General features: G+C 42.9%; 1 protein-coding gene across 4 annotated transcripts in view; it reads left to right on the forward strand.

The window, feature by feature from the left end:
- Positions 1-27,468, forward strand: part of MSRA (methionine sulfoxide reductase A) — a 425,721-nt gene that overhangs the window by 35,871 nt on the left and 362,382 nt on the right. The window contains exon 1 of one of the 4 annotated variants that reach the window (XM_065587468.1): positions 4,925-6,456. The exons of the other annotated variants lie outside the window; for them this stretch is intronic. The gene's annotated coding sequence lies outside the window, so the exon portion shown is untranslated. Of the gene's footprint in view, positions 1-4,924; positions 6,457-27,468 lie in introns of those variants that run through there. 4 annotated transcript variants of the gene reach the window in all.

Below are 27,468 nucleotides of genomic sequence, written 5' to 3' on the forward strand. Positions count from 1 at the left end.
TCGACGTACTTAGATCGACTTACCATGGTGTTTTCACTCCCCTGTCGACTCTGCCTGCGCCTCTCGCCGAGCTGGAGTACAGGAGTCAATGGGAGAGTGCTCGGGGGTCAATTTATTGCATCTAGACTAGATATGATAAATTGATCCCCTCTGGATCGATTGCTGCCCGCCAATCTGGCCGGTAGTGAAGCCTAATACAGTAAGAAACTAAATGCAGGTAAATGTCACCCTCAGAGATGTTCCAATAGGCTTCTATTACAGACTAGACTTCTCCTAGTCTGGGTCCAGCAATCACTCACACACCTGTAGTTACTGTCCTTTGTTCCAGTTTCTTTCAGGCATCCTTTGGGGTGGAGAGGCTATCTCTTGAGCCTGCTGAAGACAAAATGGTTTCCCAGGGCCTTATATAGTCTCTCTTGTGGATGGAAACCCCTTCTCTTCCCCTGTGTAGAATCACGGCTACAAAATGGAGTTTTGGAGTCACATGGGCAAGTCACATGTCCATACATGACTCAGTTCTCTACAGGCCGATGCCATTGTCCACATGCTAGTTTGAATATTCCCAGGAAAACTCAGATGTGGATTGGCGTCTCTCAAAGTCCATTGTCAGCTTAACTGTTTCTTGATTGGGCACTTACTGAGAATAGTCTTTTCTCAAGAACCTGACCAAATGCTTCGCTGAGACTACTTAAAATCAAACAAGCACGTAGCCAATATTCATAGATTCGAATACGCAAATGATACATGCATACAAATAGGATGAATATATTCTATAGATCATAACCTTTGCAGAGGTATGTTACATGGCATATCTAGCATAAAACATATTCCAGTTATGTCATATTTACACTCATAAGCATATGGGGTGCAACGTCACAGTTACTTGTAATCATAGGATGTACAAAATTTCCAGATAGAAATGTATTTTAAAGTTGTTGGAGGGGCTGTTTAGAAAAGCATTGGGAAGTTCTACTATTGCCTCTTCAAATCTTGGCCTGACCGCTACACGTTTTAAACGCCGATAGTTAAACATTTGTTGCTTGCATAAGCTACACTGCCTGGCTTGTTGATATATAAGGGACTTAATTTTTTAGCACTATCAATTTCTTCATTGCAAACATAAAGCTTATCTTCTATAAAAGAAAAGGCAAGAGATCTGGGAGATATTTTCAGGAAACTGATCCCTTCATATTGTTTTAGTTGCTGTATAATTTTATTTTTTCCCACTGGAGAGTTTTGGGTTTCTAAAAAAAGATTCTATATAGTATTTAATTATTACTTTATATTTTATAGCTTCATTCTCAAGTTATTACTGTTTGTTATTATGGTTGCACCTGGAGGATCTGATCAGTAGATCTTTGTGCTTGGCGCTGTACACGCATACATTAGAAATAGTTCCCCTCCAAAAGATTTTAAAACCTATACATACAATGAGATGAGAACTATTGGATCAGACATAAATGGTGTGCAAGGAGGATAACTTAAACAATCCCAATTAGTTAAATAAGTAGAAATAAGTGTCAGCACACCAATTGACTTACCCCTAGCAAGAGACATAAAAGGCAATAAGAAGAGATTCTTTAAATATTTAGGAGCAGGAGAAAGACAAAGGAAAGTATAGGTCCCCTACTTAATGGGGAGGGAGAGACATCAAGATGGCTGAGGTGTTTAATGCCTGTTTTGCTTCAGTCTTCACTAGAAGGGGTGATGGTGAGAAGATACTCAACACAATTAATATTAAATACAAGGGGGAAGGTACACAAGCCACAATAAGGAAAGAATAAGTTAAAGAGTATTTAGATAAGTTAGATGTATTCAGTTCAGCAGGGCCTGATGAAATTCATCCTGGGATACTTAAGGCAGTAGCTGAAGCAATCTTGAATGCATTAACAATTACCTTTGTGGACTCTTGGAGGACAGGTGAGGTCCCAGATGACTGGAGAAGGGCAAATGTAGTATATATCTTTAAAAAGGGGAACAAAGAGGACCCAGGGAATTATAGACCAGTCAGCCTAACTCTGAGGCCTGGAAAAATACTGGAACAAATTATTAAACAATCAGTTTGTAAGCACCTGAAGAAGGATAGGATTATAAAGAACAGCCAGGATGGATGTGTCAAGAACAAATCATGCCAATCCAAATTAATTTCCTTCTTTGCCAGGGTTACTGGCTTAGTGAATAGGTGGGAAATAGTAGATGTGATAGATTTTGATTTTAGTAATGCTTTTGACAGTTCTACATGACATTCTCATAAGTAAACTAGGGAAATGTGGTCTAGATGAAATTACTATAAAGTGAGATCACAACTGGTTCAAAGACCATACTCAGAGTAGTTATCAATAGTTCTCTGTCAAACTGGGAAGGCGTATCTAGTGGGATTCCTCAGAGATCAGTCCTGGGCCTGGTACTATTCAATATTTTCATCAGTGACTTGGTAATGGAGTGGAGAGTATGCTTATTAAATTTGCAGGTGATACCAACCTGGGAGAAGCTGTTAGCACTGGGAGGACAAGATTAGAATTCAAGCCCACCTTGACAAATTGGATGATTGATGTGAAATCAACAAAGTTTAAATTCAATAACGATGGGAAGGAAAAATCAAATGCACAACTACAAAATAGAGAATAACTGGTTAGATGTGTAATACTGCTGAAAAGGATCTGGGGGTTATAGTGAGTCATAAATTGAACTTGATTCAGTGTGATGCAATTGTAAAAAAGGCTAATATTCTGGGGTGTATGAACAGAAGTGTTGTATGTAAGACACGGGAGGTAACTGTTCCACTCTGTGCAGCACTGGTGAGGCTTCAGCTGGAGTGTTGTATTCCAATTTTGGGTGCCATGCTTTAGGAAAGATGTGGACAAAGTGGAGAGAATCCAGAGGAGAGCCTCAAAAATTATAGAGATTTAAAGAAAACCAGACATAAGAGGAAAGGTTAAAGAAACTTGGAATGTTTAGTCTTGAGAAAAGAAGCCTAAGAGGGGACCTGATAAAATAATCAAATGTTAAGGGCTATTATAAAGAGGATGAGGATCAATTGTTCTCTGTGTCCATTGAAGGTATAAGTAGTAGTAACTGGATTAATCTGCAGCAAGGGAGATTTAGGTTAGATATTAGTAGAAGCTTTTTAACTATAAGAATAGTTAAGTTTTGGAATAAGCTTCCAAGGGAGATTGTGGAATCCCCATCATTGGAGATTTTTAAGACAAGGCTGGACAGAAACTTGTCAGGGAAGGTCTAGGTTTACTTGCAAAAAGAAGAACAGGAGGACTTGTGGCACCTTAGAGACTAACAAATTTATTAGAGCATAAGCTTTCGTGGACTACAGCCCACTTCTTCGGATGCAAGTGGGCTGTAGTCCACGAAAGCTTATGCTCTAATAAATTTGTTAGTCTCTAAGGTGCCACAAGTCCTCCTGTTCTTCTTTTTGCGGATACAGACTAACACGGCTGCTACTCTGAAACTTTAGGTTTACTTGGTCCTGCCTCAGCACAGGATGCTAGACTTGATGACCACTTGAGGTCCCTTCAGTCCTACATTTCTATGATCTGTATTGTTTTGGAGCTTCACAAATTTAAAAATAAAAAAATCTGGTACAAAGTTCTAAAAAGTTGCACATGAAGCTACCTTGTAAAACTTCCATCTCAGTCCTCCACATTCATCTCATCAGCCTATCAACCTATCCTCTCCGAAAAGGTCTCTGAGAAGAGGTGAGCTCTGCAACATGGCTGAAAGGTTAAAGAAATCTGGGTTTTGGCAAACTAGGGGCATGTCTACGCTGTAGCTGGGAATGAGTCTCCCAGTGCAGGTAGACAGACTTGCACTAGAGGGGCTCAAGGTAGCGTACTAAAATAGCAATATGGATGTTCCGACTTGGGCAGAAGCTCAGTCTCTCAAGCCCACCCACCCTCCTTAGGCTTCAGAGCCCAAGCTGGAACGTCCACATGGTTATTTTCAATGTGCCAGCTTGAGCTCGGCTAGTGTGAGTCTGTCTACCCGGGCTGTGAGGCTCACTCCCAGCTGCAGTGTAGACATAACCTTGGAACCTGCTTTGTCCCTTAGAGTGAATGGCCTGAAAGGCTAATGTCCTGTCAGCAAATCCTTCCCTTTTTGAAACAAAGGGTCTCCTGTTGAAGTGCCTCCACAAATATTGCATAAGGAGTGAGGTTTCTCAAGTAACTAGGTCACCAAATATTTAGGACTTGAGACTGGCGTTCTTTCTTAAGAGAAAGTTGCATCCATTGAGCTAGTGAGCATAGTTTATCGTTTATACATTTAGAAAAGCACATTTTCTGCATAAATTTACTATGTTCATTAAGATAAGTACCTATTTAAAAAAAAGTTCACTTTTTGCTTTGGCAGATAGGTTATAAATGAGAGAGAAGACTATTCCTGTGATTTTTCTCAAGTCAACAAACTCCTATTGTTTATCACTCCTAACGGGACTTTGTTAAATTTTAAAAAGGATTGCAATATATGGATACATTTTCTATTCAAATGAACTTTGAATACTCAGTAGTTTCTCTTATGAATCATATAACAGGAACTTAAAGTTTTAAGTTAAAAAGTTACTCCCCCCCCATCTTGAAATGTGTGCAGTATGCTAAACCTCATTGTCCTGCAGTAGACAATTGATTTTCATCCAATTCCTAAAAATGGGTGTACTGGTAAGAGCCACTAGCTTTCACAGTGAAATTTTAGAAAGTTAAAATGTGAGTGAATGACTTGGGCGCACAGGGCTTATTTTAAATCTATATGCTCCCGATCTTGAAATCTTCCCATGAGTCTCGGTAGCAGAAAAGGAAAGCCCAAGAAGTATTTGGCACTTATTGAAAATGTACAAACACCCTCCTTCAAAAGAATCTTGATTTACTGCAGGTTGTTCATGTGTCGCATGCAGACATTTTTAGAGAACAGATTTCTTATCACTGAACAGTGAATGGCTTCCAGTACTCCACGATCGCTGAGTCGAAATGTTTATAACCATTGTAAAAGGTAGGAAACCATGAAATCTATAAGGCGATTTGGCAGATGAAGTGGTTGCTGATGCCAGGATTTGGTTACTGATCCACAGTTTCCTGTTTTTAAATATATTAATTGATCTGCAAAGGGCATCTTTTGGAAACAAGAACTCAGACAGACTGGCACGAGCTGGAGCGCCGCCAAGGCTGCTTGGGAAGGTTGCCATGCTGAGAGCGAGAGAGAGCGAGAGCTGAGGAAAGAAAAATAAGGCAAGACTTGGCACAGCTCAGTCAAATCAGCTTCTTTTGTCTGCTTTCTCGGCTTGAGCTTCAAGAAAGAAAACCGTCCTGGGGTACAGAAAAACTCAGAAGTTTTTGGTTTTCAAACTCAGAAGGCTTTTTAAGTCTGTTGGGCTATTTGAAAGTGGTGGTACATTAAATGATGTTCAGTCACCAGTGTTCAGGGAAATAAAAGACTTTTTTTAATGATGCCTTCACAATGTCTGTCCATACATATGGGAAATATAGTATCTGATTTTTGTATGTATGATTAAATTATAAGGGAGACAGGAGTAAATTGGAAGATTGTGAAAGGAATTTCTAAATAAAAGGGATCATTTTTTAATTTTTTTCAAAAAAGTTGTCATGAACATAAATCTGCTTTAAAACCAAATCTGACCTCCTTCGGAATTCATTCAGAATGGAAATTTCAGCCTTTCATATATGCTACAGACATTAACTTTTAAAGGAGCCTTCTTTAAGATTTCATCTGACCCAGCAGTGAAGTAAGAGTAGAGACAAAGTTGTTTTATCTTAGTGTAAAAGAAAATGTGCTCTTAAAGCAACAGCATTCATTTCTGCTGCTTCATGCTGTCCTAACTACATCTCCCAGCAATTAGTGACAACACTGAAGACCAGCAGGGCAAGCTGAAGACACCCAGACTACTCCTGAAAGGCAAGCAAGAAATGTGAGCATGGTCATTTTGTTGTTGCTCTAAAACATTTTAGTGTATATTAATAAAGGATGTGCGAGATTAGTGAATTCTCTGCACGAGGAAGAAATGATAAGAGATGGAGAAGAATTCACTTCTGTCAATTGAGGAATGGTTAGAGGATGATAAAGAATTGAATTTGAACTGATTACACTGGATAAGCAAACTTTGGTTTGTAGTTAAAATACCTGTGTTTGATAACTTGTGAAAAAAATTCAGTCCTTTTCTTATGATCGGATTAAACAATTCATTGATGGCTGAAGCCGGGATCCCTTATGATTTCAATAAATGTAAAGACTTGAAAATCATTTGTTTGTTCTCTCAAAAAGTACCTGGATTTTCAGTGAGACAGACACCTTTTTATAATTTCATAGCAACAAATACTGATATATTGCCTATTAGGCCTGGACATGGTTGGATTATACTACTTCTACTCTGACAATCAGCATTGTTTCAGAGAGTAACTGTAAACCATAGATTTTTATGGATCATCTTCATTTATAGTAAGTATTTTGCTGTCTTTAAAGAAAGATTGTTCAATCTGTAAGATTCACATATTCTGACATTCTATAAGAGTAATTTTCCCTTTTCTTTGTATATACTGGGGGTGAAGTAAAAATCCAAAAGCCACATTCATGTGAGCACTAGACATTGCAATCTCTATGAAAGATTTTAACAGGATCCGTGCTTTTTGTTTTAAAGGTATACTTGAGCTTGTGAATTTAAGATGCTGAAAATTTAGATTTTGTATATATAAAAGAACATAGATTATTGACTAGTACATTAAAAATGGTTTCATAGCAAGATGTGTCAGGGATTTGTTACATAAATGGATTTTATTAAAAGATATTAAAGATAAACAACAATTAGATGCTGGTATAATTAAGTTTTATGGACCCCTTTTACTTTGTATATTAATGTTCTTCTAAATAAGTATCTCCATCTATTGGTTTCTTGGGATTATAAAAATAACAACCTTGCCATTATAGATTATTAAAACATGTTTTACTCAACAGATATTTATTAAAATGGTTGTCCGGCCATAGATGACAAACCGATATCAATTAGAAAGGAAATGTTTGCCTGAGTTCTGTTTTGCTTGTGGTGTAGTAAGCCAGTACATTGTTCATTCCTCTGCAAACAGTAACATGTGATGTGATTATGGAAACAAAGATGTCTCAGCATGTAAGTTTACAATTGGAGAAACACCTTAAGTTTAACTGTCATACATCATATACGGACCTACAATTCTCCTTGTATTTCTTAGAAATAGTATGCAGTCTCAAATATTATCCTGTTCCATCATTTCTTGTATTTTAAAATGTAAACTTTTTGGTACATACCCTGTACAAGATTTTTTTTTTTTTTTAAATCCCTTTCTATCAGTTTTTTCAGAGGAAGCGCTGAGTATTAGAAGAATAACCTTGTTCATCTTCTAAATGCTTATACAATTTCACAATTGGATACTTCAGGCCTTACAGCATGATCATTATGTGGTCTTGTCACAATCCATTAAAAATATTTTTGCGAAGGTTAACATTTATTAATAGGCCGGTTATCCTTTTTAAAGTGTTTGCTTTAGTTTTGGAAAACATTATTTGTCTTTATGATCTTTAGTAAATACATTTATGTTCCCAAAGCGAGATATGCACCATCGCAGTTTTCTTATGGTCTACCTAAGTTTTATTTAAAAAATAAATGGGGAATTTTGTCTCATGTGAAAACACTTCTCTCTCAAGACTTTTTATAAGTTCTTGTAAGAACAAAACACAAACAACCTGCCCCCCCCAGTCCATAACTTGATCAGCCTAACTTACAAGCGATACAAAGAAGGAAATGGCTGTTCTTGTAAAACTGATAGTTTCGCATGAAAATTAAAATTGTGGTAGGAGTTTGACATGCTTCATCACTTTTAGATTTTATTTTAATTCTACACCGTAATTTAGAGCCTTCTGTATAATTTCACTCTAGTAGTAGATATCTAAAACCTCTTATTTAATTATTAGTTGCATGACTTTTAATAACTTGATTTTAAATGAATAGCTTGTATTTAATTTGACTCTCTCAATATATATTGTATCTTGAACTGCATAATTCCTCAAAGTAAAACTCTTAAGGGATGGAGGTGGGAATTAGGGTTTAAGTAGGATTTGATTCCTGTTATTAAATTACGAGCAGAGACACTCATCATATTCCATACAATATGGTCACCTGTTATACTGTAAAGGGCATGAATCTGATCTCATTTTTATATACTACTGTAAACCAAGAGTAACTCCTTTGAAGTCAATGAAACTGCCCTAGAGTAAAAGTGGTATGAGAGCAGAATTGGGCCATAAAGGCCTGATTCTGATTTTTTTTTAAATTTACATATGCATATACCATTTTCACACTGATAAGAACTTAAGAGTGGCCATATTGGGTCAGACCAAAGGCCCATCTAGCCCAGTTTTCTGTCTTCCGACAGTGGCCAACGCTAGGTGCCCAGAGGAATGAACAGAACAGGTAATCATCAAGTGATCCATCCCCTGTCACCCATTTCCAGCTTCTGGAAAACAGGGGCGAGGGACATCATACCTTCCCATCCTGGCTAATAGCCATTGATGGACCTATCCTCCATGAACTTATCTAGTTCTTTTTTGAACCCTGTTATGGTCTTGGCCTTCACAACATCCTCTGGTAAACAGTTCCACAGACTAACTGTGCATTGTGTGAAGAAATACTTCCATTTGATTGTTTTAAACTTGCTGCCTGTTAATTTCATTTGGTGTCCCCTAGTTTAGTGGTGGGCAAACTACGGCCCGGGGGCCACATCTGGCCCTTCGAGCTCCCACCAGGGAGCGGGGTCTGGGGCTTGACCTGCTCTGTGCGTGCCATGGCTCCATGCGGCTCCCAGAAGCAGCAACATGTTCTCCCTCCAGTTCCTACACGTAGGGGCAGCCAGGGGGCTCGCATGCTGCCCCTGTGCCAAGCGCTGCCCCCGCAACTCCCATTGGCTGGGAACCAAGGCCAATGGGAACTGCAGGGATGGCACCTGCAAATGGGGCAGTGTGCAGAGCCACCTGGCTGAGCCTCCGCTTAGGAGCCGGAGGGGGAACATGCTACTGCTTCCAGGAGCTGCTTGAGGTAAGCGCCGCCCGGAGCCTGCACCCCTGACCCCCTCCCATGCCCCAACCCCCTCTCCCAGCCCCGATCCCCCTCCTGCCATCCAAACCCCTTGGTCCCCGCCTAGAACACCCTCCTGCACCCCCAACCCCTCATACCCAGCCCCACCCCAGAGCCCGCTCCCCCAGCCGGAGCCCTCTCCCCCCATATCCCCCTGCCCCAGCCGGGAGCCCCCTCCCGCACCCTGAACTCCTAATTTCTGGCCCCACCCCAGAGCCTGTACCCCCAGATGGAACCCTCATCCCCTCCCAATTTCTTGAGCATTCATGGCCCGCCATACAGTTTCCATACCCAGGTGTGGCCCTTGGGCCAAAAAGTTTGCCCACCCCTGCCCTAGTTCTTGTGTTATGAGAAGGAGTAAATAACACTTCTTCCAGTGCTTGTTCATGTCAATTCCAATCAGGTGTGTGCACGTGCACTGCAGCCGAAGATTTTTCCCCTAGTAGCATCCATCGGGTCGGTCTGGGCGCCCCCGGGAGTGGCGCCTTCATGGTGCTCAATATAGGGCCCTGCTGACCCGCCACCTGCTCAGTTCCTTCTTACCACCAGTGATGGTTAGCTGGAACTTCTTGCTCTTGTCTTGACAAGCGCATTTGGCTGTCTGTATATAGTTACTCATTAAAAGGGTGTCATAAGGAGGAGGGAGAGAACTTGTTCACCTTAGCCTCTAAGGATAGAACCAGAAACAATGGGTTTAAACTGCAGCAAGGGAGGTCTAGGTTGGACATTAGGAAAAAGTTCCTAACTGTCAGGGTGGTTAAACACTGGAACAAATTGCCTAGGGAGGTTGTGGAATCTCCGTCTCTGGAGATATTTAAGAGTAGGTTAGATAAATGTCTATCAGGGATGGTCTAGACAGTATTTGGTCCTGCCATGCGGGCAGGGGACTGGACTCGATGACCTCTCGAGGTCCCTTCCAGTCCTATAATCTATGAATCTATGAAATTAGTCTTTTTGTAATTGTAGTGTTAGTTAAGTAGTTAGTAGGTACTTAGGGTTAGTTCTTAATTTTCCTTTTGGGGGGAGTTCCCCCTCCAGCGCTCTCCTGACACCGGGGCATGCCGCAGTCTCTGGGCTTAAAAGCCTGTGAAGTCTGCAGCACGTCTGCGATCCTCACACTTCATGTGTGAAGTGTTTGGGGGAGAGCCATCAAAAGGATCACTGTATGATCTGCAAGGGGTTTCACCCCAGGACATTAAAAGATGAGGATCAGCGCCTGAAGATCCTACTAATGGAAGCTGCACTCCGCCCTCAGTCTGACCCCGGGTCGGTGGACTCTGCGCCGAGTAGCTCCTCCTTGGCACGAAGTGCCCTGGCACCGTCGGCCCAGGGATCGGTGTCAAGTAAAGACTTGACCAAGGACTCTCGGCACTGTCTTGGCTCCACTCGCAGCTCACATGCCGCAGGCAGGCACTGGTCTCAGTTGCTGGTGCCGCAGAAGAAGAGGCCGCAGAGGGGTCATTCTCCCCTGGCTAGGTCCAAGGAGCTAGCTGTTGTGAGACCCGAGTTGGGCCACACTAGCTCAGCCTGATGGTCACATCAACTCCTGCCCTTGTGGAAGGACAGTCGAGTCCAGACCATCTTCCAGCACCATTCTCCCCACCTAGACAGGATAGGTCGCCGGCACCAGTCGCTCCCCTGGCATTGTCAAGGGGAAAGTCCACAATGATGTCCCGGTGGTTTCCCTCCCTGGTGTGCCACTCCCCGGCACCAGAAGAGATCCAGCAGCCATGTCGGTCCCCGAGCCCTAGGACTGTCGGCGCCTCGATGTACCGCTCCTCCATCGTCCTCCTTTTCAGAGACCTTGGAGTCGGACTCCTCTCGGTCTCATAAGAGCAGGAGTAGACAGTCTAGGTCAACACGAGACCGGCACCTTTACCCGGCATTGTGGCCCGTGCAATGGCAGCCTCTGGCACAGTGGCCTTTTTGGACACCTTCGGCTTTTCACCAAAGCCAAGGGTGGAGCCAAGGGTCTCATTCCAGAGTGACTTCATGGCCTCGGCCCCATTTGTACCCTGGTGGCATCGGCAGGATCGGGGGCAGCTCCATCACGCCCTGACGCCACCATCCCAACGTCTACGGCACTGGTGCTGTCTACACTGGCCCCAGTGGTATAAGCACTGATTATCTCGGCACCTTCATCCCTGGCACCGACACCCTCAGCACTGAGGGGCACGGCACCAGCTCTGGGAACCCCAGGCACCGCGGGACTCCTTGGGCATGGAGGGAAGGGAGCAGCCATTTCTTAAGGGGATCACTTCCTCTTCCTCTCCAGATGAGGTGCTGGCGGGCACTTCTGTATCCCCAGCCCTGGAGGACAATAGGGTTCTGCAGCAATTGCTGTGGTGGGTTGCCTAGGGCCTGGGCATTCAGGCGGAGGAGGTAGTAGTGGAGGATGCAGATCCAATGGTGGATATCCTTGCTCCCTCTGGACCTGCCTCTCAAAATATCCATTGCAGACACCACAAAAACTTTGTGGTAGACCCCAGCCTCGTTGCCCCCTACGGCTAAGCGCAATGAAAGACGCTATTTTGTGCTGTCTAGGGGCTACGAGCACTTATATGCCCACCCTCCACCAGATTCCCTGGTCGTGGATGCTGCCAACCAGCGCAAGCGCCAGGGCTACCAGGGTCCCTCCCCGAAGAATTGGGAGGCAAAACGATTCAACCTTTTTGGGAGAAAGTTCTATTCCACTGGCGGCTTGTAGCTCCGCATTTCTAATCAGCAGTCCATTGTCAGCAGGTACTGCTGTAATACGTGCGGGGCAATGGCTAAATTTGCAGAGCTGCTGCCTCAGGACTCCCGCGCTGAGTTTTTGGCCCTGGTGGAGGAGGGCAAGCTCATTTCCTGAGTTTAACTGCAGGACGCGCTGGACGGAGCTGATGCGGCTACTTGGGTTATGGCTATGGGGGGTAGCCATGAGAAGGGGCTCCTGGCTACAGGTCTCTGGTCTGCTGTATGAAGTCCATTAGACTATTCAGGACTTCCCCTTTGAGGGTTTGGCTCTCTTCTCCGAAAAGACGGATAAAAGACAGATACATAGCCTTGAGGAGAGCCATCCTCAAATAGCTGGGCCTCCATACTCCTTCTATGCAGCAGAAGCACTTCAGGGCACAACCTCCTCTGTGGTTCTACCAACCACAGAATTGACAGGACAGTTCCCGGAGGAGGAACAGGAGCATCAAGAAGAGACCACACTCATACTCAGGCCAGGGCTCTGGCCAATATAAGTCGTCTTTGGGCCAGAAGCAGGCCATTTGAATGCGCGCTTGAGGATGGCGCACCAGTGCATGGACTGGATCCAACCCACCTTGCCTTCTCGGCCCGACTATCCCCTTTCTACCCTGCTTGGTACCGTATCACATTGGACCGATGAGTGCTCCACACGGTAGAAAGGTTATACTCCCTCCAATTCTCGGCCCTTCCGCCTTTCCACCCCCCTTCCCCATCCCTTTTCAGGGACCCTTCTCATGAGCAATTCCTCATACAGGAGGTGCACTTGCTCCTATTGCTGGGACCAGTGGAAGAGGTTCCTCAGGAGCTGAAGGGCAAGGGCTTCTATTCCCGGTATTTCCTAATACCGAAAGCCAAAGGCGGGCTCAGGACCATCCTAGACCTGTGAGAGCTCAACAAGTTCATGAAGAAACTCAAGTTCCGTATGGTCTCTTTGGCCTCCATCATTCCTTCCTTGGATCCAGGGGTTTTGTATGCCACCCTCGACTTGAAGGAGGCGTACTTTCATATAGCAATTACACCATCCCATCAGGTGGCAGGTACAGGTGTTCCCGTACCTTGACGATTGGCTGATCAAGGGCTGCTCCAGGGCTCAAGTGGAGACACAAGTTGACTTCATAAGAACGATGTTCAACGAACTGGGCCTTTTCCTGAACGTGAGGAAATCGACTCTGTCCCCTGTTCAGTGGATAGAGTTCATAGGGGCAGTACTGGACTCGACACAGGCCAGGGAATACCTCTCGGAAGTGAGGTTTCGGGCCCTGGGCGACATCATTTGAAGTCTCAGGCAGTTCCCCACCACCACAGCAAGGAATTTCCTGAAACTTCTAGGACACATGGCCACTTGTGCCCGTGGGGTGCAATATGCCAGGTTCAGACTTCGGCCTCTGCAATCGTGGCTAGCCTCAGTGTATGGGCCGGCTCGGGACAGTTTGGACAGAGTCATGACTCTGCCTTGCCGGGTCCTCGACTTTCTCCAGTGGTGGCTCGACATGCAGGTAGTGTGTGCAGGAGTCCCCTTCATCGGTCCTCAGCCATCCCTCTCTCTAGTGATGGACGCGTCAGCCTTGGGCTGGGGAGCACATCTGGGAGACCTCAGGACACAAGGCCTCTGTTCTCAGGTGGAACTCGCTCTCCACATCAATGTCAGAGAGCTGAGAGCGGTCTGCCTAGCATGCCAGACTTTCCAAGCCCATTGGACAGGGAGATGTGTATCAGTTATGACAGACAACACCATCGCAATGTTTTATATCAACAAACAGGAGCGTGCACGCTCCTCTCCCCTGTGCCAGGAAGTCCTCAGGCTGTGTGACTTTTGTGTAGAACACTTGATACACCTAAAAGCATTGTACCTCTCTGGAGTACAGAACGAGTTGGCGGACTGTCTCAGCGGGTCATTCCATGGCCACGAGTGGTCCCTACGCCCAGATGTTGCGAACTACATCTTCCAACAGTGGGGCTTTCCCCAAATAGACCTCTTCGCCACGCGACACAACAGGAAGTGCCAGTTTTTCTCCTTCCTGTATCACAACCCGGGCTTCATCACGGATATGTTCCTCCTCCCATGGGGAGGCCATCTCCTATATGGATTTCCACCTATCCCTCTCGTTCACAAGGTGCTCCTCAAGATACGGAGGGAACAAGCTTTGGTGATATTGATAGCTCCACCCTGGCCCCATCAATACTGGTACGCATCGCTCCTGGAAGTGTCCGTGGACGCCCCAGTCACCTGGCCGCTCCTCCTGGATTTAATAACTCAGGATCACGGCCATCTCCAGCATCTGAACCTTGAGTTGTTGCACCTCATGGTGTGGAAGCTCCATGGCTGAACCCCGATGGAGCTCTTCTGCTCGGACCCGGTTAGACAAGTCCTCCTTGGCAGTAGGAAACCCTCCACCAGGGCTACCTGCCTTGCCAAGTGGAAGAGAGTTGCAGTCAGATCGAAGCAGCATCATTCGTCCCCGACGCTTGCCTCTATACCACTTATACTGGACTACCTTCTCCATCTCAAGCAGCAGGGATTGTCCATGTCATCAGTAAGGGTTCACTTGGCTGCCATTTGTACCTTCCATCCGGGTGCAGGGGGCCGGTTAGTCTTTTCCAACCCTATGGTCAGCCGTTTCCTGAAAGGTCTCGATGGTCTATATCCATACGTCCGACAACCGGTCCCGGTCTGGGACCTCAATCTGATCCTTTCCAGACTGACGGGGCCACTCTTCAAACTGCTGGCAACTTGTTCCCTGCTCTACAAGGTGGCGTTTCTGGTAGCTATAATCTCAGCCAGGAGATGTCTGAGCTCAAGGCCCTAACATTAGAGCCCCCTTACACTGTGTTCTATAAGAACAAGGTTCAGCTCACGCCACATCCAGCTTTCCTCCCGAAGGTTGTCTCCCAATTTCACGTCAACCGGGACATCTTCCACCCAGTGTTCTATCCTAAGTCACACTCAAGTGGCGGGGAGCAGAGGCTTCATTCATTGGATGTCCGCAGAGCACTAGCCTTTTACATTGAGCAAACGAAACTGTTCTGGAAGTCCGTTCAACTGTTTGTGGTTGTGGCAGACAGGATGACAGGTCTTCCAGTTTCCTGTCAATGAATTTCATCGTGGATCAGTACTGCATCTGGGAGTGCTACAGCCTGGCAGAGGTTATGATTTTATAGACTTCAGTCACATCTCCCCTTAGTCGTCTCTTTTCCAAGCTGAAAAGTCCCAGTCTTATTAAACACTCCTCATATGGAAGCCGTTCCATACCCCTAATAATTTTGTTGCCCTTTTCTGATCTCTTAGAAAGGGAACACACTCTGTACTGACTCGTTTATGGGATTTAGACAGATACATAGAACACTGAAAATTTCCAGTATGATCATGGAGATTCCTTTAAAACTTGATTGTGTAGGAGAATAATGTGAGTTATAATACAATTTATGTAGATTTTGCATGATTTTTACCACAAAGAGTCCACCAGTAGATCCTGTAATGAAAACTACATGGATCCATGAGAAGTGCTGAGGAGTGCGTCAACATATTCTACTTATGTTGATGCTCCAGATTCTGCCGTTGCTGAGGCCACCTCATTTTCCACTGTCAATATTTTTTTTAAATAGAGATTCTTAGTGAAAGGTTCTTTACACTTTCAATTTTTTCCATGACAAACTGTTTCTCCTTTTAATAGCATGCTACACAGCAAGATGTGTCCTCTATTTATAACATATTTTGCAATTGTTGTCATCATTTTAATTATTCCATATAAGTTTTGCCATATATCATCTATTCTTTCCCCATGTTTATAAAACCATAATCTCTTCCCTAACACTTCAGCTCAAAGTCTCATCCAGTCTTCCCAGGGGGTGAGGGGCAGGTGCTGTGGTTTTCCCCCAGTTTCTTTTCAAGCTATACCATACCATCATTGGCTTTAAATCCAGTGGAGTTAGTTTTTTACCTTTGCTGCCAGTTCTATTAATTAGGGCCCGTGAATTGGAAGTGCTAACACTCAGTGCACAGAAAAGCACTAAAACAAAATATTGGGTTTTGCAGGCCATGCAGAGCTTCAGAAGTGGTGGTAATAGTCTCAGTGGCAGTTTGCAATTAACACATGAAGAAATAATATTTATTCCCAAAAGGTTCATGGGAACAGGTACAGACTTTATTTCTTTTATTGTAGTAATAATCATTCATCCAGTGCTTTGGGTGCATGTACAGGGCCAGATCCTGTACAGAGCTTAAACTGGCAACGCTGCATTAACTTCAGTGGAATGACATCAATTTACATCACTTGAAGGCCTGGCCCATGACCGTTATCAATCCAGTAGCAAATAGTACCAATATCTAAAGCTAAAACCTCTCCATCCATTCAAAATTAAAGCTATTCCATCACCCCACCTAGCTATTCATCTCTTCCCTTAGGAAAACAAACATTGCAGAGTGATCTGAAGGTCAATACATTTGGATGAGGGTGAACCAATCATATATCCTATAGAGACCAGACTGGTAGCATAAAGCATCATTACAGTGGGAGTAAATTACATTAACAGTCACTTTGCCCCCTTCAGGCCGTGTAAAGAGGGCTTAACGGAATCCTAGCAACACTGAATCTGTTCACGTATACATTTAATTACACAAGTATTGCTTTTAAACCTAAGCTGCTATGAACAAGTTGCCAAATATTGGGTATACAAGATCTATCACAGGATTATGGTAGCATTCATATTGTTGGAAAAACAGTTTTCAAAGAGAAGTAGCTCTTTTTTCCTGGAGAAGACATGAGCCAGCCAGGGATTATCTGTAAATAAGATAATTAAAAATATTTTCCCTACAACTGTATTTTGATAATTTTCCACACATGTTTTTGCTTCACTGCAGTAAGGTTTTCTCTCTTTTTGGTTGTACAGCTGGAGAAAGAGGAAAACAAAATGATAAACAGCTGAGAAAGTGCTCACAGTAGTTCTTAACCGCAGTGTCAGTGTATATGAATGAATAATCTTTGCAGCCATTTAGTGCAGCGGTTCTCAAACTGTGGGTTGGGACCCCAAAGTGGGTCACAACCCTGTTTTAATGGGGTCGCCAGGGCTGGCGTTAGGCTTGCTGGGGCCTGGGGCTGAAGCCAAAAGTCCGAGCCCCACCGCACACAGCTGGAGCCAAAGCCTCAGGGCTTCAGCCCTGGGTGGCGGGGCTCAGGTTACAGCCCCCACCCGCCCAGGGCTGAAGCCCTCAAGCTTTGGCTTTCCCCCGCCCCCACAGGGGGGGTGGGTCTCAGGCTACGGCTTTGGCCCTCCTGCCCGGGGCGAAGGTTATAAGTTGATAAGTAACAGTGAGCATGGACTTGTCAAAAACAAATCGTGTCAAACCAACCTGATAGCTTTCTTTGACATGGTAACAAGCCTTGTGGATGGCGGGAAGTGGTAGACATGGTATATCTTGACTTTAGTAAAGCTTTTAATACTGTCTTGCATGATCTTCTCATAAACAAACTAGGGAAATACAACATAGATAGAGCTACTATAATGTGGGTGCAAAACTGATTGGAAAACCATTCCCAGAGAGTAGTTATCAGTGGTTCATAGTCAGGCAGGAAGGGCATAACGAGTGGGGTCCCACAGGGATCAGTTCTGGGTCCGGTTCTGTTCAGTATCTTCATAAATGATTTAGATAATGGCATACAGAGTATACTCATAAAGTTTGCGGACGATACCAAGCTGGGAGGGGTTGCAAGTGCTTTGGAGGATAGGATTAAAATTCAAAATGATCTGTACAAACTGGAGAAATGGTCTGAAGTAAATAGGATGAAATTCAACAAGGACAAATGTAAAGTACTCCATTTAGGAAGGAACAATCAGTTGCACACCTACAAAATGGGAAATGACTACCTAGGAAGGAGTACTATGGAAAGGGATCTGCGGTTGCAGTGGACCACAAGCTAAATATGAGTCAACAGTGTAACGCTATTGCAAAAAAAGTGAACATCATTCTGGGATTTATTAGCAGGTGTGCTGTAAGCAAGACACGAGAAGTTATTCTTCTGCTCTGCTCTGATTATGCCTCAACTGGAGTACTGTGTCCAGTTCTGGGTGCCACATTTCAGGAAGGATGTGGACAAATTGGAGAGAGTCCAGGGAAGAGCAACAACAATAATTAAAGGTCTAGAAAATATGACCTATGAGAGAAGATTGAAAAAATTGGGTTTGTTTAGTCTGGAAAAGAGAAGACTGAGAGGGGACATGATAACAGTTTTAAAGTACGGTATGTAAAAGGTTGTTACAAGGAGGAGGAATGGGCTTAAATTGCAGTATGGGCGGTTTAGGTTGGACATTAGGAAAAACTTTCTAACTGTCACGGTTGTTAAACTCTGTAATAAATTGCCTAGGGAGATTGTGGAATCTCCATCATTGGAGATTTTTAAGAGCAGGTTAGACAAACACCTGTCAGGAATCGTCTAGATAATTAGTCCTGCCACGAGTGCAGGGGACTGGACTAGATGACCTCTCAAAGTCCCTTCCAGTTCTATGATTCTATGGTATTCACCCAACAGTGCTGAAGGAACTCAAACATGAAAGTGCAGAACTACTAAATGTGGTATGTAACCTATCACTTAAATCAGCCTTTGTACCAGATGACTTGAGGATAGCTAATGTGACATTGTGAAACAGGGCCAGAAAGGGTTAAGCAACTTGCAGGCTCAATGACCCGAATTCAACCTTTAGAGACATATTAGTAAATAATGTTTGTGTTTTTGTATTTACATATATATTGTTAACCTCTAACATCTAACCAAATAGTTCCTGTCTATTACTGTCTTAATTTCTCTTTGAAGTTTGTGATAAATTACCTGCAAATGGTGGGAGATAGGCAATTGCCTTATGTTAATCCATGTAGCTAATTACCAGTGATGTTTAGGAAATAGGAGGTTACTTCAAAGACAGTATTGTTCACCCAAGCACTGAATGGGTCAAGAGTATGCCCAGAAAATGTTTAAAGGGCCTTTGAGACCTGATCCTTTCATCTCAATTCTGCTTATGCTTTGTCAGGGGAAGCTTGAGCCACAAGAATGAGGTCTCATTTTGGATCGCCCTGATATTGAACATTGAACTGAACCTATGGATTAATTGTGAAAGAACTCTTTGCACTCTAGAGCTCACCATTCCTACTATGAAACTGACCTAAAAACTATATTCATGTCTGTATGTATAACGATCTTTTAAGCAATACTCTCACTCTTTTCTTTTTTAATAAATTTTAGTTTAGTTAATAAGAATTGGCTGTAAGCGTGTATTTGAGTAAGATCTGAAATATTCATTAACTTGGTGGGTAATGTGTCCGATCTTTTGGGATTGGCAGAACTTTTTATATGATGAACAGAATTTTTAATAATCCTCATCATATTTGACTTGACTGTCTGGGGCGGGGGGAGGAAGCCCATGTCTGGGTTGCTTTAAGGAAACTGTGGTTTTGACTTCTGAGTAACCAGTAAGGTATTGTAGAAGCTGGTTTTTTGCTAGCTTAGTGGATCTAAATATTAGAATAACTACCAATTTTGGGGATTATCTGCCCCATTCTTTGCAGTTTGCCCTAATTAAGCAATCTCAGCGTGGCTTCCCTGGGACCCCGGTCACAGACATCATATTTTTAAAAGGCTCCAAAGGCAATCCTGGCTATTACAGGCTGGTAAGCGTAACTTCAGTACCAGGCAAATTGGTTGAAACTACAGAAAAAATAACGATGAGACACATTGATGAACACGATTTGTTGGAGAAAAGTCAACATGGCTTTTGTAAAGAGAAATCATGCCTCACTAATCTACTAGAATTCTTGGAGGGGATCAACAAACATGTGGACAGTATTGATCCATTATATAGAGTGTACTTGGACTTTCAGAAAGCCTTTGACAAAGGTCCCTTACCAAAGAATCTTAAGCAAAGTATGCAATGTAATTGTAGCCCAGTCAGTCCCAGGATATTAGAGAGACAAGGTGGGTGAGATAATATCATTTATTGGACCAATTTCTATTAGTGAGAGAAACAATCTTTTGAGCCACACAGAGCTCTTCTTCAGGTCTGGGAAAGGAATCCCCAGCATTACAATATACTAAGTATTCTAAGCATACTTATGCTAAACAATCTGTTCCACCTTGCATTTTGCTGTGATAATGGGAGTTTCTTTCCCAGACATGAAGATGAGCTCTATATTGGCTCAAAATCTTCTCTCTCTCACCAACAGAAGTTGGTCCAATAAAATATATTACCTCTCACCCACCTTGTCTCTCTTAAGCAAAGTAAGCTGTCATGGGATAAGAGGGGAGGTCCTCTCATGGATCAGTAACTGGTTAAAAGACAAGAAATAAAGGGTAGGAATAAATGGTCAGTTTTCACAGTGGAGAGAGATAAATGGCGGGGTCCCCTAGGAATCTGTACCTAGGCCAGTGCAGTTCAGCATGTTCATAAATGACCTGGAAAAAGGGGTAAACAGTGAGGTAGCAAAGTTTGCAGATGATACAAAATTACTCAAGATAGTTAAGTCCAAAACAGATCGTGAAGAGTTACAGAGGGATCTCAATAAACTGGGTTACTTAGCAACAAAATGGCAGATGAAATTCAGTGTTGATAAATGCAAAGTAATCTTCTTCTTAGCATATGTGCAACATGCCTCACGTGGCATGTGACCAGGATTCATCAACGAATTTGGTCCTCTGGTTGGATCCTTAGCTGCCCAGACCAGGTACTGAGGGGGAGCATGATATGAACACTGATCCATTCTCCCGAATGCAAAGTAATGCATGTTGGAAAATATAGTTGAGATTATCCATACAAAATGATGGGGCTTAAATTAGCTGTTACCCCTCAAGAAAGCGATCTTGGGGTCATTGTAGATAGTTGTCTGAAAACATCCACTCAATGTGCAGCGGCAGTCGAAAAAGCGAACAGAATGTTAGGAATCATTAGGAAAGGAATAGATAACAAAACAGACAATATCATAATGCCACTATATAAATCTATGGTACACCCACACCTTGAATACTGCATTCAGCTCTGGTTGCTCTATCTCAAAAAAGATATATTAGAATTGGAAAAGGTACTGAGAAGGGCAACAAAATGATACAGGGATATGGAACAGCTTTCATATGAGGAGAAATTAAAAAGACTGGGATTGTTCGGATGGGGAAAAGGCAACTAAGAGGGGATATGATAGAGGGCTATAAAATCATGACTGGTGTGGAGAAAGTGAATAAGGAAGTTTATATGCCCCTTCACAAAACACAAGAACCAGGGGTCACCCAATTAAATTAATATGCAGCAGTTTTAAAAGAAACAAAAGTAAGTACTTCTTCAGACAATGCACAGTCAACCTGTGGAACTCATTGCCAGGGGATGTTTTGAAGGCCAAAAGTATAACTGGGGTCAAAAAAAAATTAGATAAGTTAATGCAGGATAAGTCCATCAATGGCTAATAGCCATTGGACATGCTCTGAGTGACGCTAACCTCTGTTTGCGAGAAGCTGTGAGTGGATGATAGCAGATGGATCACTCGATGATTGCCTGTTCTGTTCATTCCCTCTGGGGCACCTGACATTGGCCAGAGTTGGAAGACAGGATACAGGGCTAGCTGATCCATTGGTCTGACCTAGTGTGGCTGTTGTTATGTCAGTGCATGCACAGGTATGACTGTTTCCCCTCCCTGCTGCACACTCTGTTCTCTGTGCATGCACAAGGACCAGGTAGGGGGATACCGGGAAAGCGTAATCTCTGAGTTGTCAGTGCATATGCAGCTATGACAGTTCCCCATCCCCACCACCGCACAATGCGATCTATCTGTGCATTCCCAGGGACTGGGTAGAAGGGAGTCAGCAAAGTTTTGCGTAGGGCAGCAGATTGCCTTTAACAGCCGCGGCATGGCTGTAAATGAGGTTAATATTTGGTCCCATGCTACAACCTTTCCCTCATGGATAGAATAGTCATTGTTATCTAGGGAAGGCCTGAACAAAGAAATGAGTCTTACATTTTGCCTTGAAGGTGGCAAGAAGGATGTGATCTCCAGACATGGGGAGTTTTTTAGCTGCTGGCCTTCCACTAAAATGCCACATTCTTGGGTCCTAAGAAATTTTTTCAGCTTCTGTAATTTCACTAATCATAGCTGGCACGGTGGGCTGCTGAAAGACAGGCAGTCTTTGAGATAGCTATGGCTTCACCCCTTTCTTGGGAGTTAGTGAAATCTGGGGAGCACCAGTGTGATGACAAAGATGTAATAAGTGAGATTTAATGGGGTTATGAAAGATTCTAGCTAAGCAGGAGGAAAGAGACTGTTCTAGGTTTTGGGGATAGTACAATAAAAGGACAAAGCCGCAAGTGGGAGGAGGAAACAAAGGTGAGAGGAATGAGACGGTGTAGACTATTAGTACACTAGTTATTAATAGGATTTATTATTAATACTTGTAATAAACCTGGCTGAAGAAGCGTTCCATTTAAAATGTCAAAGTCTCTTTACATTTTTCAAGAAGGTGGCAGAAACTAAGTGTGTTTCCTTCTCCCCCATATTCTCTTTTCCCTTTTTCTGCTCTGCTGCTTGTTAAGTTTTAAACATTTATGGGGAAATATCATTTTAAAAGGGCTTGTAGCACAAAGGTAATAATCAGAGTGCCATGCTGTTTTATGAGGCAATAATCCAGTTCCTTTGTTTGAATAAACTGCTTGGCCTTCAGTCTCCTAGGCTTTACCTTAGGGAACTGGGTTGGATTATTGCCTTGTAAAATAGTGCGGTATTCTTGTTGTTGATTAATTATAAATCTTTACCTATCACTAGTCATCCAACCCTCTTCATTCCACAACATTTCTATATTTTTCATACCTATGGCATAGTGCTGGACTCAGACATTTTCCAAATAGAAACGGTAGTCACGACTGGCTTGTGGTATGCTCATTGTTCCAATTTGAGAGTTTCTGTATAAGTGTGTGTCACATTCTGGGGTGCAGTCCAGACCAATCAGAAGTTGTGTCACTCCCTGCCCTGCAACCATGGGTGTCTCACAATGCTTTGCTGTTGTAGCTCCCAACCTGGGCCACTCACAAACAGCCTACCAGCATGTAAGTCACACCCTGAATGTCTGTGCATAGCTGTAGTCCTGGTCCAGCAGCTCTGACCCCACCAGCTTGTCAGCAACACTGGCTTCCACCAGCCTTGGTTACTCCTTGCAGGGTGACCCCAACACACTCCTGGTCCTGAATTTCCCCAAAAATGTGTGTTCTGCATTGTCCAGCCCTTTCCTGGGCAGTTCAGATTTTAAGATCCGTTGCCCCTGTAAGGAGTCAAATTCAACAGTTTGCTTTCAACTGGAGTTACCAAACAGTTCAGTTTAACCATACTGGATTGGTTTAGATAAAAAAACCACAAGTTTAACAACAACGGAAGATAGTATTTTATGTGATTTCAAGTATAAGAGAGAAAGTTAGAAGTGGTTCCAAGCAAATACTAGTGAAAACACTCATCTAAAAGTCTAAAACTTAATCTAGCAAGTTTTGTTTCAAGGTTTTGTTTAAGATGAACTTTCTCACCGACAGTCTTCCAGCAAGATGGTAACTGATCCTTTCCTTGGTCAGGATCTCTGCTGGTGCCTTTGTCATCTCTCTTTCACCTAAGAGAACTTGTTTTTTTTTGCCCCTTTCTTTGATAGTCCAGTGAACCTTTGAAGTGGATTCTTCTGAAGATTACTCCTCAAAACAAAGTTAATTCAAACAGTGGCTCCATGCTCTTTCTCCCTCACCTAGCGTTTGCTGAAATGCAAATTTGCTCAGCTTCCTACCATCTCTTCCCCCTGCTGTCCTTGCTGACCCTGTATGCTACTTATATGAAAACTGAGGTAAACACACATTCCTTTGTTTAGGACAGACCTGTTTAACAACTTTTACCTAAGCAGGGCTGTGTGGTTTTGCACATGTGCTAATAACATCACATATGGGGATTTCATAACTTTATATATAATGTTGTACATTTTCCATGATCTTATTGACCAATGAATTATTAGTTTTCAAATGATACCTCACACGGCATATTTTGTACAAAGATTATTACAATAGTGGGTAGGATGTGAATACAGGGGTGCTTTCAGTCCAAGCGAGCCATCCACTAATTCTCTTCAGATGGAAATAGATCAAATTATCATCAAGACAAGCTCCTAACTTAAATCCTCGGTACTATACAAAGCAACAGAGTCAAATCCAGTCTTTACTTAGTCAAAACTCCCATTGGCTTCACTAGGCGTTTAGATAGAGAGAGAACTGAGAGTTTTACAATTAGGTAGTTGTAATAAGATGAATATTACTGTGGGGCCCAGGGACCCCCTTCAGAATTGTGGCCCCATTCTGGTAGGCATATACGCAGTAAAAGGCAGACCCTTCCTTGGACAGCTTACAAATGAATTAAGGACAAGATGTAACAGGTGGCTGTTACACCCTTGGAAGAGGGGCAAAGGGGGAAGATGAGGGTAACTAGAATAACAATACATAGTTTTTTAATTGTGTATAATTTGCAGGTTTCACATTTTTTTCTTTCTTTCTTTCCTTCTTCTCCATTCCCAAATGATAAGAGAGAATTAGTGAATCTGTAACTGGTCAACTGTGTAGCCATCGTTGTTGGGCAGTAACTGTAGGTCTCATGGTAGAGGTGGGTCTTGAGAGGGGATTTTTTTGGAGGGCAGATTAGTGGGTTTGAAAACTATGGGTTTTCAAAATTTCAAAATTAGTGGGTTTGAAGATGGCATTCCATACATAAGGAGCAGCATGGATGGAAAGCTTATGTTATTTGTGCAAGAAGAAGACAAAGGAATGATTGAGCCTGGCCACATTGGTGGAGAAGAGAGTTTGGGGTCTCAACATGGTAAGATATGAGTAGATAAATGAAGTGGAACTGAGTTCTCAAGTGGACCCAACATTTGTGTTTGATGCTGTGTAAAAGGACGTGCTGGTGGAGAGACTCAAAGAGAGGGTGACGTGATGAAAGTGACGGGCCAGGAAGATGATTTTAGCAGCTGCAACTCAGCATGTGGTAATGATTATAAATGCTAATGTCAATGGAATGAAATTTTATAGAATAATGATCTTATTATATTTGATAGATCCTCAGACTAATTCTCAAAGAAGACCTGGAGCCTGAGTGATAACGTTCTTTGATTTATTTTTGAAATTATTAGAGAAGTGCATGGTGTGTGTATGTGTGATTTGACACTAAGCTGACCTTAGTAGGCTCTCTTTAGGACCTCATATGGTCCTTAGCCCTGGTTCTCTTCCTGGGACTCTCTAGGGGTGGGGAGAAACGTCCCATAAATGTCTGCAATTTCAACAGACCAGACACCTGCCCACAGTGAGGAAGATACCTACTGGGCACAATTGCTCGGCATGAAGTTTTCTGAAAAGTAGGGAATCTGGCAGGGGAAGTGAGGCTGGGAGCACTGGCTGTTGAGATTGCCAGTTAGAGGAAAGCGCGAACTTGACAAATTATGGAACTTTAACATCACTTGTAGTTTGAGTTCCGAAGAAGAGTTCTGAGCAGCATGACATTTGTTCTTATTGCATATTTGCTATTTGGATTCATACATGTTCTTACAAATGATGTAATCATTATTTTCAGATGGATGTTGCCATGTTTGCTCACTGCACAATTACTGAATGGGCGTATTCTGACATGCTTTTTATCATTTGTGCTTGGCGAAAAGGTTGGGAGCTGTTCTTTCTGATGTGTACCTTGCCATGCCTTATTCACGCTTTTATCAACTTGAGTTTTGATTACTGCAATGAGCTTTATATGGGGATACACCTTAAGACCATGTGGAAATTGATGCTAAGATAAGAGTGCAGTTGCCTGCTTATTAAGTGATGTTTCACTCAGAGGGCACATTACACATTTGCTAGATGATGTAGAGTGGGTACCAACTGATTTCTGGATAAATGTTAAGATGTTGATTTTAACCCATTTTTTAAAGACTTAAACAATTTGGATCCTTATTGCATGAGAGCCTGTTTCTCTCTTTATTTCAAATGGTAACAGTTGTGATCAGCCAAGCCACTTGAATTTCACATTTTCCTGGTTTAGATGAGTGGGGCACAGATGGCTGGCATTCTCAGAGAAGAATTGGATAAATAAATAAAATCGCACTGTGACTCTGTTTACCCATTTGTATAATTGATAACATACTAACTACATCACAAAGATATTTTATTATATGTAAAATCCTCCAATGAACAATACTATATAAAGTATTCTTATTTTAATATGTTTATTAATAAATGACTATATGGAAACACATATCTTTACTTTTACCCCATGTGGGAACTAGGACTAAAATGGAAAAATGGATTTCAGTGTGAAACATAGATTATGTAGCAACATGCGTGGAACTTGGGGGATGGAACACCGGTGGCAGGAGAGAAGAGTTTAGAGGATATGGAAGGCAGCCAAGTCTGTGCACATGGCTGGAATTCTAGCTGCACTTTCAGCACCTCTCTCAATAAAGAGTCAGCTGAGATTTAGAAACATGGAGGACTCTGATGTTCTATTACCCAGCACATTGTTCATGAAACAGATTAATAAACAATTTTCCCTCGCTTGGACTCAAAAGATGCTTTATTTCTTAAAAATAAAAACAAATCAATACAACAGACCTCCTGATGACTTGATTTGGCACAAATGAAATCACAGCAGAAGTGCATTTTAATTCTGCTTCCAGCTGCATTATTGCTGTGCTATGTGATCCCATTAAATAGGCTCAAGTTTTCACCTCGTGTGACTCTCCTTCAGTTCTGATGCTGTCCTCGTGAACTGTAGCTCTTGCTCCTGCAATGTAGCTGGCTTTGAAGAGGCAGGATTGCCCGTGGCAGTGGAAGAAAAATCAGAAGAAAATGAAATGATTAATTAATGTAATCTAGTCTCTGTTTTACCAAAGGCTTTTCCGGGACTTATTTAGCTCAATTAATGAGAGACAATTTCAACAGGAGGTTTTTAGTGTAGTTTTTGAAGAGTGTAAAGTGACATATTATAGCTGCTGGATGGGAAATGATCTTACGGCTCTTTACACTGAACCCCCCCACTGAACGACTACCTAGGAGAAATGTATTTTAGAGCTTTTATTGTTTTGGGTCTTTCTTTTTTTTTTTTAATCAAGCTACTGCAAGGTTTCAGTGAGGGACTGAAGGACACAGTGAACAAAACCACAGAAGCAACTATCACTTGAATCCATCCCAACCAGACATGTGCTATGGTGACATCAGTTTTTCCTTTACCAACCAGACTACTACAACATGTGTGGATTTGGAGCCAGAGCTGATCCTGGCACACCAGTTGACCAAACTGTCTCTGTGTTGGAGTTCTACAGAGGATGTTCAGGAGAGTGAGCTGCACTATTCCCCGTAGCTGTAACAGTCAACAGGGAAGTTTTACAGGTGGTTCTGTGACTAAGTGGCCCTGCCTCCAATTTCTCAGTCCACAGGAGATCTGTGCCTTCTCTGGAGGCTTCCCACAACATCCTGCCCCCACCACCTATAGTGGAACTACAGCACACCAGTTCTGCTATGTTCAGGATATTCTGTGCCTATGGAGGGAAATGTAACAATCCTTAACATATTTGAAGACTGTTCTCAGG

This window comes from Chrysemys picta, chromosome 3 (genome assembly GCF_011386835.1).
Source record: "Chrysemys picta bellii isolate R12L10 chromosome 3, ASM1138683v2, whole genome shotgun sequence".
Lineage (NCBI taxonomy): Eukaryota > Metazoa > Chordata > Testudines > Emydidae > Chrysemys > Chrysemys picta.